Source organism: Echinops telfairi, unplaced genomic scaffold, assembly GCF_000313985.2.
Source record: "Echinops telfairi isolate 266 unplaced genomic scaffold, ASM31398v2 ScPeMD7_26;HRSCAF=91, whole genome shotgun sequence".
In the NCBI taxonomy this organism is placed as follows: Eukaryota; Metazoa; Chordata; class Mammalia; order Afrosoricida; family Tenrecidae; genus Echinops; species Echinops telfairi.
In genome coordinates, this window is record NW_022103923.1 from 4,324,944 (window position 1) to 4,339,241 (window position 14,298).

A 14,298-nucleotide genomic window follows, 5' to 3' on the forward strand; every position below is an offset into this window, starting at 1 on the left:
CTATTCACCCTGGGTGACCCAGCTAGCATTTGAAATACCGATGGTGGCATAGGTTCCAGCATCACAGCAACACACAAACCACCACCGTGTAACAAACTTCCAGACGAGTAATGGAGAGAAATTAGTCAATCATGAAAGGATACATATTTTGAACTAGAAAAGGCCCCCAACCGAGGAGCAGTCAATCAGAGGCTGTCCTAGGACCCATATAACCTGGCATAGTCTGATGAAGAAAGACAGGTTGTCTAGGTTACTTCTCCTTCCTGGGCAATGCTTCACTTGACTAACTGGGTTTTCAAGCTACTCGGCTGTGGGTAGCGTCAGTATTTGCATGGTGGTGAGGTTATGAGAAGCAGAAAAATGCTAAGAGCGGGAAAGTGAAGTCTAGGACTGTCCCACAAATGAACTCTCTTTTCTTGAGACAACCTAATCCTCATCTTATACTCAAAGCCCCAAAGTCTGAAGGGCTGTGTCTCTGTATCTGAGCATGTCTCCTTTCTCTTGCAAATTTCTTTTCGATGTCTCTTCTTCTACTTATTTTTATCTTGCCTGTTCACCCACCCCTCCCTTTCTAATCCTTCGATTGACCAAACATCGCCTTCTTACTGTTGGTTGTTTTGCATGAAGTCATGGGTTACCAGTGTTGTTGGACACCTTTTAGATCAGTACTATCCACAAAATATCCTGTGATTGAAAATTTACTTTATTTGCACTGTCTGGCACAGTGGCCACCAGTCACAGGATGCTAGGCAGCACTTGCAATGTGGTTAATGAGACTGAGGAATTGAATTTTTTGTTTTACTTCTTTTTAAAATTTAAATAGCCCTATGTGGCTAATGGCTATTGAAATTGACAGTGTAGTTTCTAGATCAACTGATTGACCCCTTTTTTCACAAGGTTCTCTTGTCACCAGTGTAACAGCCGTGGGCCATCTCTTTCTTGTCTCAGTAGCCACCTAATCAAATCACCGTCCAGCTATAGGACACAGCATCAAAGGGACTAGGGTGGCACACTGTTGAAAGTTGAATACCGGTAGTTGCGCCCCCATAAACAGCAGGCCCAGAGGAACAGGTGTTGAGGGTGTTGAGGGACAATTCAGGCAATTAGACTGAAGCAGTACAACATTGTATTCTCAAATCTGGGGTAACCTCTCTGGTTTTAGGAGCCTCCTGAGAAGTCTAATCATGCTACTTCCTGGTGATGAGACCTCCCATCCACCACTCTCATCCTTCTTTCCCCAGAGGCTCATTGCAACTGTACAAGTCAAATATTTTCCTCCAGATGTTTCTGTTTGTCCCCAGCCTTCAGAATTCCTCTCTCTAGCAGCAACTGATGTGTTTTGAATCCAGTAGTTCACTGTGATTAGTGTTTTATCCCCCTGTGAATGAGCTCCCCAACCAAACTCATTGTTATCTTATAGCTCCTGACCCATAGCAACCCTATAGGACAGGGTAGAACCACCCCTTTGAGTTTCTGAGGCTGTCATTCTTTATGGGAGGAGAAAGCCTCATCTTTCTCCTGGTGTGGATGAGTGAGATGGTTAAGATTTATTGTGCCATCCTGGCCGATAAACACATGTGGGATTAATTGAAGGGAAGAGAGATAAATGGTTCCATGAGCCTCGCCTTTCTGGTTCTTGGGTCTCTTGTTCTCTGATGGTCAGACCACTTGCAGCTGCCTTAGCTAGTTCTCTGCCTCAGCTGGCAAGGCTCACTGCCTGTGAGCCATCCCTGAGGAGAAGCCACATGGACCCACCCTGATGCAACCCTGGGTGCTGGAGAAGCTGCGTGGAGACCCCTGCCAGCACTGAGTGCTTACATGCTCACTGATTCGGCTTCCCTCCTGCAGTCGGCGTCATTGCACGTGTTTTGTGAGTTTGACTAGGACTTTGTAGATCGATGTTGGACATATGGGCTAATGTTGGACTTATGGGTTGGGATGCATACAATGGGTACAATTACCCTTTATATAAAACTCTCCCTTATAACATATGGGTTTCTGTAGATTTGTTTCTCTAGTCTACCCAGACTAACACAATGTTTTGAAAACCAATTTTTCTGGACTATATTTCCCAGTTCTCTTTGCTGGTAGGCTGTAGACATGTGACCTGGTTCTGGCCAATGATATGTGAGCAGAAAAGAGGCTCATCACAGCGGGGTCTGGCTCATGAAAACCTCCAATGTGTTCTTTTCCCTTCCACAGCTTGATGCAGATGAGTCCAGCAGAGCTACAAGATGGAAGGAACCTGACTTATCCTTGAAGAGGAGAGCCTCCCACCCTTTGAGAACACTCATTTTTTACTTTGCATCAGTGACCATCCATCTTCTGTTATGGTAAGCCTCTGCAACTTGAAAGTCTATTTGTTACAGGAGCCAGCATTTCCATGTACTTCCCAGTCCCTCGGATGGGTCCTCGTGTGGCAGATGGTGGGGATTGAAGTTGCTTTGGCAATGCAGTGGAGGGGTTGTGGTCTCCTCATCTGAGACCCCCAATCAGCAGGAAAGCAGTGATGCTCTACCCCTGTGAATTAGTCCTAGTGACCTGGTCTGGGTGGGACCCTTCTTGCTCCTTCTGAGTCTGCCCTCTCCAGCGCCACGTTCTCGGACAGACACCACTGGCCTTGCTCTCCTAGGTTGCTAAATGGGAGAACTCTAACTCATGCTCACCGGACTAACAACCTATTTGAGGAGGTGATGGCTATCGGCCTCCAGAAACGTTTGCTGCAGAGGCCACAGGGGATTCTTTCACATTCCAGAGCTGGACCCCTGATGAGAGGCAGGGAGCAGCTCGCTGCTGTTGTTAGATGCTGTTGACTCAGTTCTGACCCATCATGACGTGTAGTGCCCAAGATCATGTGACCCATTCTAACAAGAGCACCAGGAGAAAGTCAAGGAAATTGGAATCGTGATTTGAGTGGAGCCCAAGGTGGGTATTTCCTGGCAAAGGGTAAAGGAACACCACCCAAATTCCCTGCCAATGTCCCCCAGCTCCGAGAGTCACGGATGAAGGACACAGAAATGTTCTACTTCGTTAGCCAAAGGAGGGAATGCAAGGGGAGGCTTGTGCCTAGGTGGGGGTGGGGGGGGGACTATTGAGACCACTTTGAGGCTTACAAAGACTGAGGGGTCAGCGGGGCATGCCCCACACACAGGCTTCCAGGAGCTGGTTGGGAACAGGGATCCAGGTGATCAAAGGCAAGGTGCAACCTTGTGTCTGGAGAGAGCTGACAGTTGAAAGTACAGTGTAGGAGCGATCACTGAGAGAGGGAACACTGCAGAAGAGGCTGGGGAACAAAGTAGGGCGCTTGAGTCCCCAGGAAAGGGAGCCCAGCAGACCAGTGAAGAGCAAGAGGAGAGACTATGAGGGAGTCAAAGGAGCCACCTGGAGAGAAAGGGGGGGAGGTAGGAGAGGAGAAGGTCAGCCAGATGCAGTAGCGAGAGGACAAGGAGGGTAAAGGCCACGGGATCTGGTGACACGACTCACTGACAGCCCGAGAGAACAAAAGTTAACCCAGAAGGACACTCACTGGCTGGCAAGGGGAAGCCAGGTGGAGATTTGAAATTTATGGCAGAGAGTCTGCCAAAAAAGAGAAACTGCCCCTAAGGGACTGTGAGCTAATCGTGTCACGTGGTGGGCCTCAGGCAGGGATGGTCTGGCAGCACAAACCAGAAGCCCACTTGTGCAAGCTTAAGTATAAAGGGAGAATTTATGGGAGGAACGCTGGGTTATCTTAGAGATTCAAGGACAGGAGGTGCAGCTGGTCTCTGGGGAGTGTGACCAGCAGCTAGGGAGGAAGCAGGAACCTTGGCGACTCCTTTCTCGGGCCCCCTCTCTCTTTCTTTCTCTCTTTCTGGGGGTTTGGAGGACTCCGATCTCTGCTTTCCATCGCTCTTGTGGCTTTGTTTTCTCAGCCAGTTCTGGTTCTCTGTGCACGTGGTCGAACATGGCTGCCTCAGGTAACCCTTCAGGTTTGTTCATTTCGATCGCCCCTGTGCCTAGAACTACAACTGACGTGGTGTCCTCTTTGTTCAAGCAGCCAACAAACATGGCTAGAACTTCGAAGAGGGCCCAAGCCCACAGTCCTGGGAGAATAGCTTATTGGCCCAGTTGAGTCCAGGTGCCCATCCTTCATCCAATCAGCTGCAATGAGGGGAGACTCTCCTTGTGCTCCTCAGTAGGCCTTGGGAAGCAGAGTCTTTAAGGGGTGGGGGGGTGGGGGTCCATGCAAATTTTAAAAGACGAAAACATTGGGGTTGTCGTATCCTGGTCTTCCAGACAGTCACAAAGTCCTGACAGCTTAGAATTGGAAGAGGTTAGTGAAGTCCAGCTATGTTTTCAAGAGGTTCAAATACACAGCCCCCCCCCCGCCCCCCGGAGGTCTGGAAGAATGAGGTGTGTGCATCTGTGGACAGGTGGCACGCCCCCGAATGAGAATTTCTCATACCTCTCTCCTGCCACCTCCGACCCCCACCCCCCACCAAGATACATCTAAATTACCTCTTGCTTTTGAATCAACTTTGAGCATAGTGACTCCATATGCATCACGGGAACTGTCCTCCATTGGGTTTTCAATGATGAATTTTTCAGATGTAAATTTCTAGGACTTGAACCTCTAATGATTCTGTTAACAACCAAGTGCATTGACCATTTGCAGATCCCAGGGCCCAGGGATACTCCCCAACAAGCTCTCATCAGAGCTTCTCCAGACATCTAGGAGAAGATTTCCCCAGCTTCAAATCTTATTTTCTTGTATGCAGCCAAGCTCTTTTTTTCCTTTTACATCAGATAAAGCCTGAAATGAGAAGACCACAGCACTGGGTCGGAGGGAGTTGCAAGAGAACAGTTCCACTGATGCACATGGAGCCACTAGAGAAGGTGGAGCAAAGCTTGCCCTGCTTCCAAGTGATCTTGACCACAGGGTACTTGGATCAGGTAGGGTCCAAACAGGAAGCAGTTAGAATAGTTTGAGGACTATTTCTTTACAAAGGGACCATTAAGCACAAGGAACCACAAGGGATAGTCCCAGAAGCATTGTTTCCACCTAAAAGGACAAGGGGAACTCATGGTTACTTAGACTTAGAATGGGAGGAGTCAAGTAGAGAAAGCTACTGTAAGTTCCAGTAAGGGAGACTTCGCAGGAAGGAAGGGCGGGGGATCCTTCGAGCTCATTCTCCTCTTAATCTCTTAATGGGACCTCCTCATTGGTTGTAACTGGCCAATGGGAAGTCAGAAAGTGCGGAGCCCATTGAGATGAAGTTCACAGGGGTCAGCTTCCTGGGGAACAGGGCAGGGGAAAGCACCAGGGAGGGAGATTTGGACAGGCAAATGGAAGATAATCACCAGCGTTTGTTCTCATATTACGTTGTCGGTTCCTATGGGGCAAGCCAATCAATTCCTTTGCCTTCTGTCTCCAGCCCCCCACCCACCCACTCACACTTCCAAAAACACGTTTACTGATGTCCTGAGTGAACCCCACTGCACCTCTTTGAGTTTCATATTGGCGGCTTGGCAGCAGCATCAATGACATTTGGCTGAATTAAACCAGGAACTCTTCCTAGGGCAAAGGTTTGGAAAAAGGAAAAGACAAAGGAACCAGAAATGCCCCAAAGGTGAAGGTTGAATGATGCCGCAACCATTTTTCTCATCTGGTTGTGTGGATCCTGAGCCTTATTTTCTTTTTTCTCTTTAGAACAGCCTTTACCCTAGTACCCCAAACAACAATGATACCGGTGGTGGTCCGGTAGTAGAAATCTTGTCTCCCATGCAGGTGATCTAGGTTCACTTCCTGGCCCAAGCACCTTATGCACAGTCACACACACACACACACACACACACACACACACACACACACACACGTCTGTCCAGGAAGGCTTGTGTTTCGCTATGGTGCTCACTAGGCTTGGGTGGTGCTTCCAGACTTGGATGGACTAGGAAGAAGGACCTGCTTTTCAGAGCTGCTTCTGAAAATCACCCAGGGAAAACCCTGTGGATCACAGACGGGTGATCTGTAACTGATCACGGGATGATGCAGGACTGACTGCGCAGCGCTTTGGTTGCCAGGAATCCAGAGCAAACTCCACAGCACCCGACAACAATGGTAGCCTACGCGTGCAGTACTTTCTGGTTTACACACATGACCCCCATCAGAGTCCCCCAGCAACCCTGTAAGGCACACTGGATTATCCTGCCAGTGTTACAAGCCAGGCTCACAGAGGTTAGGTAGCTTGCCCAAGCTGGTATTGATGGGATCACAACCGAGACTTGCAGTCTGTTTCTACCGCCCCTTGTACCCTGCTCTCCAGCCATCAGAAGACCTCTCAGGCTTATTCCTTGTTGGAACGCTTACTTTCAAGAAACTCAACAGCTGAGCAGGAGCCAGTACAAACAAGGGCAGGAAGAGGTGCCCAGGGGAGACTTCGGGAGGTCAGCACCTCTTCACTTTCTGTTGCTACCTTGTGAACCATCAGCACCCTCCTTTTTCTTCTCTCCCTCCCTTTTGGCATCAAATTGCTGTCATCTTCTTCCACCATGGAGCCCTGCTGGTGGAATGGGTACGTGTTGGGCTCTGATCCACATGGTCGGCAGTTCAAACCCACCATCAGTTCTGTGGGCAAAAGATGGGGTTTTCTACTCCTGGAAAGAGGTACCGTTTCGGATACTCACGGGGGCAGGTCTACCCTGTCCTATAGAGTCCCTCTGAGTTGGCATCGACTCGATGGCAGTGACTTTGGCCATTTTTCATTTCTTTCACTGCCTGTCCCCTTCAGGACCAAAAGGCCAGCAGAACTAGAGCTGGAAGCATGTTGTGAATGCTTTACTAGGAACTCGACAGCATAAAGGATCAGCCCTGCCTTCAGGTCTATTGGGACACAGTGACATAAATGTACTCAAAGCAGCGTGCTCAGTACAAGAATGGAAGGAGGGTAGCCGTGGGGAAAAGGGCTGCCTCGGCCGGAACCCAAGATGATTTTCTGCGTGTCAAGAGTGTGGGTGGGGTGGAGTGGAGTGGAGGAACATACGGAATCTTCTGGGCAGTACAAGGAGAAATAAGAAGGGGTGAAACAACACGTTGCTAGGTGAGTTAGTTAATTGTGCCAGCCTGGCCGATAATCACATGTGGGGCTGGTTGAAAGGCGGAGGGATAAATGGGTGGTGAAGCCTCGCCTTTCTAGTTCTCGGGTCTCTTGTTTTGTGATGGTTGCACCGGGTGCAGCTGCCTTAGCAGTTCCCTGCTTCAGCTTGCAAGATTGACTTCCTCCAAGACATCCCCAAGGAGAAGCCGCATGGATCTATCCCGATGCAGCCCTGGGTGCTGGAGCAGCCGTGTGGAGACCCTTGCCAGTGCTGAGATGCTTACACGTTCACGGACTCAGCTTTCCTCCTGCAGTCGGCATCATTGCCTCTGTTTTGTGAGGTAGAGGACTTTGTGGACTGGTGTTGAGTTAATGGGTTAATGTTGGACTTGTGGGCTTGGGCAGCATTGGGTTGGGATGTTTTCATGATGCACTTTTTCTTTATATAAAACTCTCTCTTATACGTGAGTCGCCGTGGATTTGTTTCTCCAAAGTACCTAGACTAATACACTAGGCCTCCTCTCCAAGTCCCTTCCTTTATTTGGGGGGCTGGAGTCACTAATTCTGCCTCTGCATTTGGTGCACCGTTGGTAGCTAACAGTTGCTGTGATATGGGAAGCTAGACCGTGGGCTTTTAAATACCAGCAGGCTCATCTGGGGTAGCTGGGTTTCAGCCGAGTTTTCAGACTAAGACAGACTAGGAAGAAAGGCCTGTAGATCCTCGTCCCAAAACCAGCCAAAGAAAACCCTATGGATCACCACAGCCGATGGTCTGAGAGCACACGGGAAGTAAGCCCTCTAGGTTGGAAGGCCTTCAAAACACACAGTGGGGGCAACCATGGATTTGGGCATGCCAACGATTGTGCAAATAGTGCAGGTGACTTCTGTAGGGTATGGGGTCACCCACTTGACAGCAAGTACTGACAAGAACTAAATCCACGTTGCCTTCGTCGATATCAATACAAGAGGTCTACAGCATTTCTCAAACCATGTGTGGCAAAGGGCTATCACTCACTGCCATGGAGTCGATGCTGACCCATAGCGACCCTATAAGGCAGGCTAGAACCGCCCCTGTGAGTTTCCAAGACTGTAACTCTTGATGGGAGCAGAAAGCCAAGTCTTTCTCCCGCAGAGCGGCTGGTGGATGCAGACTGCAGCCTTTTTGGTTTGCAGCCAATGTGTAACCACGATGCCACCAGGGCTCCTGGCAAAGGACTATGTATCATTTCTGTTCATCGTAGACTGAATGGCTATTACAGTGCTTCTGCCACATGCCACTTGCTATGGAAGACTGAGACAAGCTATTTCCTGTTGGGCATGAGTGTGCCGATCACTTGAAAGTTGCAGCAAAGTCAAGTTGCTTTCGAGGTTGTGAAATGCTGACTCTCAATATCTGTACTTAACTCTCTAGGGACCACCAGCTGGGGTCCACTGTCCCAACTGAGAGTAGTTCTGGTCTATAAGAGGGCCAGTGGCTTACAAGGAGGTGCCATGTGTTGTCACTATATCCATCCTTGTGGGTACCTCCAGCCTCTCAGCCAGACCACTCAAAGGAAATGCTCTCCTTGCCCAGAAAGGGATATACACTTGCTAATTAGCTAGTGTTTTGAACATGGAAAATGCTGCCAGTATTAAATACTATTATTATTATTAGCCTCATGTCCACTGTACTGGGTGTTATTTAATTAGAATGGCATAATAGGCAAATCCGCCTTAATTGGCTGGGATGTGGCACGTCGGCGCTCTGCGTTCTCTCCTCTGTGACCATCACATTCTCTGGCAATGGGTCATTTTGGAGACCTTGGGCAGGGTTCAGGGAAGGTTACCTGGGTACTGATTAACACTTAATTAGCACCTTTTTCATGTAGCACAGCAGTGACTTTGTAAATTTAAAATTTTCAGGGGACCACTTAATGTGGAATTAAAGTACAAGTGCAATATTTAAGATGCATGAAATTGTTTTACGCATTACAGCATTAACTAGCTCTTAATTTATGCAGTGCATGCCAGCAAAAGGCAATTAAAGCAGGGAGGGGTGGGCGGGATGATAGATCTTTAGGTTGTCCTGTCTTTTCCTCTAACTGTGCTTTTTGAAAGCCTTTGCTGCATTCAAGCCTTGTTCTAGGTTTAGAAGTGACTGGCAAATTCTGAAACGTATCTGCTCCCCCGGGAATTAGTATTGCCATTGAGCTAAAGCTAATACCCCCCTAGGGCCTAGAGACCCATGCAGGCCTCTGTGATTGTTTCAGGGATAGGCACTTAACCCTACCAGAGCCAATGAGTTCTCAAGAGACACTTGCTGAGGCCTTATGGAAAGTAATGCTAACAGTCTCTTCCTTTTTAACTGTTGGTGGGAGTCATTCTTTCTCTACCCCTGGCCAGTGTGGTCTGAGGATGTGAGGGCTGGCACTGTGGCAGCCATTTTGTAAACTGTAGGGGAACTACTTGTGACAGCTAGGTTTTATGTCAACTTGGGTGGGCCAGGATTCTCCCATGATATGGTGGGGTCAACTCCATGATGGGATCTTCTGTGAAGCAGCCAAGCAATTCATCTGTCTTAGTACAATCGAGGGAGGTTTCATTCAGAGTGTGGCCTGCCCTTAGTATTAGACCCAGCATGGGCGGAAGCTATCCCACTTTTACTGAAGGATCTGGATCCAGCATGACCTCCTGTTATACCGAATGCCAGTCTCTGGGGCCATCAGTGGGCTGCCCGCCTTGGATTCTTTTGGCCAATCTCAGATTCATTCAGCTCGGCATCCATCAAGCCCGTGGGTCTTCCCGCTTCTGCTTCCTGCTTTCTGTTCATCAGCCCCTGCAGCTCCAACTGTGTGAGCCATTTCTGGACCTAAAGCTCTTTCAGTGTCTGTACACATACAAGCGACACTGTGTGTGCTTTTCAAGAGATCGAACACACCACCGTTTGTCCTTTGAGGAGGAATCCAACCTTTTCAGAAGCAATATGGCTAGATGAAGAGAAACCCAATGTGGGAGATATTATTGAAGAAACTGGATTAGAATTTGCCTGGAGCCAGTCTTATCCGGACTTTTGGATGACATTGGAACGTACAAATATACTGCACGCCGACCTCCTTATTTTTAGGCATGTTCCTCCGTTTTGCTGGAATGGTCTTTCCTTCTCCATTCTTAAAGGTTAAGTCCAAATGCCACCCCACCACAGAAACTCGCCCTCATCTGAATCATCCTGGAGATGGTCAGCAAAATGGCTCCTTATCTGAACCTCGAACCTCCCTTTCAAGGAACACAGGAGCCCTGGTGGCTTAGTCATTATGCATTGGGCTGCGAACTGCAAGGTCAGCAGTTTGAAACCACCAGTTGCTCTGCAGGAGAAAAAGGGGGCTTTCTGCGACTGGAAAGAGTTACAGTCTCCGGAGGACAGAGGGGCAGTGCTACTCTGCCCTACAGGGTCTCTGTGAGATGGCATCGACTTGATGGCAGGGCTTTCAAGACACACAGGCTGCCCTAAAAAGGGTAAGCTCCAGAGGGCCTCTCTCCATCTGCTGGGTCAGGAGCTAAGCTCCTTTCTGCCCTCAGCATTTGGATCGAGGAAGACCGAGTCCTAGAAAGGAATGTAATATTCTCCATCCCAGTCAGAAGAGAAGACCGTGTATATGAGGATCAGCTCCTCGTTCACTAGAGCCAGATGAAAGAGAAATTGGGCGAACACTGCAGCCAGGTGGACTTGTGGACCATTGCAGCTGTTAGAGGCACGCAAGAGCTTGAGATGCGAAGGGGGCGGGGTGGAGGCGGAGGCAGGGGTCATAAATAAAAGCCAATTAAAAAAATATATTCATCTGTCTGTGCCCCTCATGGAGCTTCCTGGGTAGTGCAAAGGATGTGTGCTCCACTGACATTGACAGTTGGAACACAGGCAGCAGTACCTCGGAAGAAAGGCGTGGCAAACTGCTTCCAATAAGATTGCAGCCAAGAAACCCATCTGGAGCAGTTCTACTCTGTAACACACAAGGCCACTTTGAGTCAGACTCCACACAATGGGTTGCGTTTGGGTCCCTTCTCCACGGACAGGGTCAAACACGAGGAGAGTAAGTCACCTCTACCTCCTGACGCTCCCCATCCCCTCCGAGGGCCTCTGACCCTCCCTGCTTGGGCAGGAACTCAGCTGCTCAGAACGTGGTGCACTGGCAGGCCCTGGCTCCACCTCAGCTTTCCAGATAACGGCACCAGGCCTTTTGCTCTGAGCGGCGGCCGCTGGCCGGCAGTGGTGCAAGGCAGTGGCCCTGGGGCCTGGCCACCGCTGCACACACACACACACACACACACACACACGAATGGGAATCCTCTAATGGGCACCCTTTGCTAGGAGCTCCCATTGGGCTGCCTGATCCTTTGCCAGATTTGCCTTCCAAGCAGATGGCTGCCCCTGTCCAATCACTGTCCTCCCTTTTCCCATATACTCTTCCTCATAACCCTTTTGCACTCCAAATGCCATGTCCATGTCTGCTTCATGGCGAACCCACCTGGGAGGTCCCCAGCCCCTCACCTTAAGACTGCTGTCAGGTATAGTCATATATATGTATATACCACATTAAGATTTGTGATCACATTTTTTTACATATAGGATTGTATTGGGTGACTCATTTTACAATTTCCAACAAAATAAACATGTCTTCCTGAACCTTAGCTATCAGTGCCCATAGGTATGCCAGGCTCTTTTTATTTGCTGTGTAGTATTCCACACACGTGTCAGTTTGTTGTACTGTGGTAGTTTGTGTGTTGCTGTAAAGCTGCAAGCGATGCCACTGTATCTCAAGCACAAGCAGCGTCACCATGGAGAACACATCGCAGCCAAACTTCCAGACTGAGATCCAACTAAGAAAAAGGAATAGGGGGTCTACTCTTGAAGGATTAGCCACTGAAAATCTCATGAACAGCAGCGGCACATTATCTGATTTAGTGCCAGGGGGGAAGGCACTCAAAATACTAAAGCAAAGATGCTGCTTGGAGGACTAAGGTGCGCCTGACCCAAGCCCTGGTCTATGCCATTGCCTCGCACGCAGGCGGAAGGCGGACACGGACTACGGAAGACTGAAGAAGAGTCGCTGCAGTTGAACGGCGCTCGTGCAGAACAGTGGCAGTGCCATGGGCGGCAAGTAGAGCAAACAGATGTGTCTTAGAGAAAGGACAGCCGGAATGTTCCTTCGAAGTCAGGATGGCGAGGCTTCATCTCGTGTACTTCAGACATATTACCAAGAGGGACCGGTCCCTGGAAAGACATGTAGAGGGTAAAACGTTAAAAAGAGGAAGACCCTCAATGAGAGAGATTAACACAGTGGCTGAAACAATGGGCTCAAGCAATTGTGCGGAGAGCGCAGGTCTGGGCAGGTCTGTGGTGCATAGGGCTGCTGAGAGTCATAACCAACGCTACGGCACCTAAAAACACTTAACAATAGTCCATGAGATGAATGTCCTGCGACTTATTTAACCATTCTTACACTGATTAAGCATTGTGTGAATAACCCACTATGCCTGATGGTATAGTGTGTTATTCATTAGACTGCTTACCAGAAGGTCAGCAGTTTGAATCCACCAGCCACTTCATGGGAGAAAGATGAGGCTATCTGCTACCATAAAGATGTACAGCAGGCGTCCTCAAACTACGGCCCGCGGGCCACATGCAGCCCGCAGAGGACATTTATCCAGCCCGCTGGATGTTTTTGCCCTGTTTTTTTAACTTCAAAATAAGATATGTGCAGTGTGCATAGGAATTTTTTCATAGTTTTTTTAAAAACTATAGTCCGGCCCTCCAATGGGTCTGAGGGACAGTGAACTGGCCCTCTATTTTAAAAGTTTGAGGACCTCTGCCCTATAGGGTCACTGTGAGTCAGAATTGACTGGGGGGCACTGGGTTGTATTGATGGATAAGGAGCTCTGGGAGTATAGTGGGTTACACATTGGGCTGCTAAGCACAAGGTCAGTGATTCAGACCCAGCAGCTGCATTATAGACAACGATGAGTCTCTCTGTCCCTGTACAGAATTATATTCTCAGAAGCCCTATCTATTTCAGGTCACGATGTGTCAGAATTGACTCAATGGTGGTGGAGTTTATACAGATGGACGTGTGTGGCAATGGTAGTTCAGTGGCAGAATTCTCTCTTTCAATGTAGGAGACCCAGGTTCGATTCCCAGCCAATGAAGCTCATGCACAGTCACCACACATCAAACAGTGGAGGTTTGCACGTTACTATGACACTGAGTAGGTTTCGGCAGAGCTCTTAGACTAAGACGGTCCAGGAAGAAAGGCCTGGTAGACTACTTCTGAATATCAGTCAGTGAGACCCTGTGGACCTGATGCAAAACCAACCAATCATGGGATGACACCGGACCAGGAAGTACACGGAGGCACCATGAGTCAGGAACTGACTTGACAGCCGCTAACAACAACAACAACATACTGAGGGACACTTGGGTCATTTCTATTCTAAATTGTTAATAAGAATGCTACCAAGAACATTGATTTCTGTTGGCATAGTGGTTATGTGTTAGGCTGAGATCCTCAAGATCCAAAGTTCAAAACCACCAACTGCTCCATGGAGAAAGATGAGGCTTTCTACTCCCATAAAGAGTTCCTGTCTCGGAAACCCACAGGAGTAGTTCGACCCTGTCTTGCTGGGTCGCCATGAGTTGATGTGGACTCGATGGCAGTGATTTGGGGGTTGTGGTTTGGTTACACAGAAATCGTGCACAAAGAAAAGATAAAAGAGCACCCAGCACTGGCAAGGTACACCTTTTCTTATTCTTGAAGGTTCCAGGATGCTTCCATTTGTGGACAATGTGAAGTGCTAAATCCACCACACGACTGAGGTTCAAACTTCTTGGTAGGAAGCAAACGACCGTTTTATCAAGTCAATCCCAAAGCCGAGTGACCCTACAGGTCAGAGCAGAACAGTCCAAGGCTGTCATCTTGATGGACGCCACTGCCCCATCTTCCTCCCACAGAGTGACCCTCGAACCACTGACCTTTCTGTTAGCAGCCGAGCTCTTAACCACCAGGGTACCGGGACTCCAGAGTAACCCTATCCCTGGGGCGTCTTTAAAACAGTGTTGTCAACAGCCACCACCACCCTTGCTGCACTGATTCCCCACAGAGTGATGGAGGCAAGGCAATCAGTCTCCTGCTGGCTTCAGACTTAAGGAATCTACACTCACCAGGGCCAGCTCCCATCCTCCCTCCCAACCCCCCCA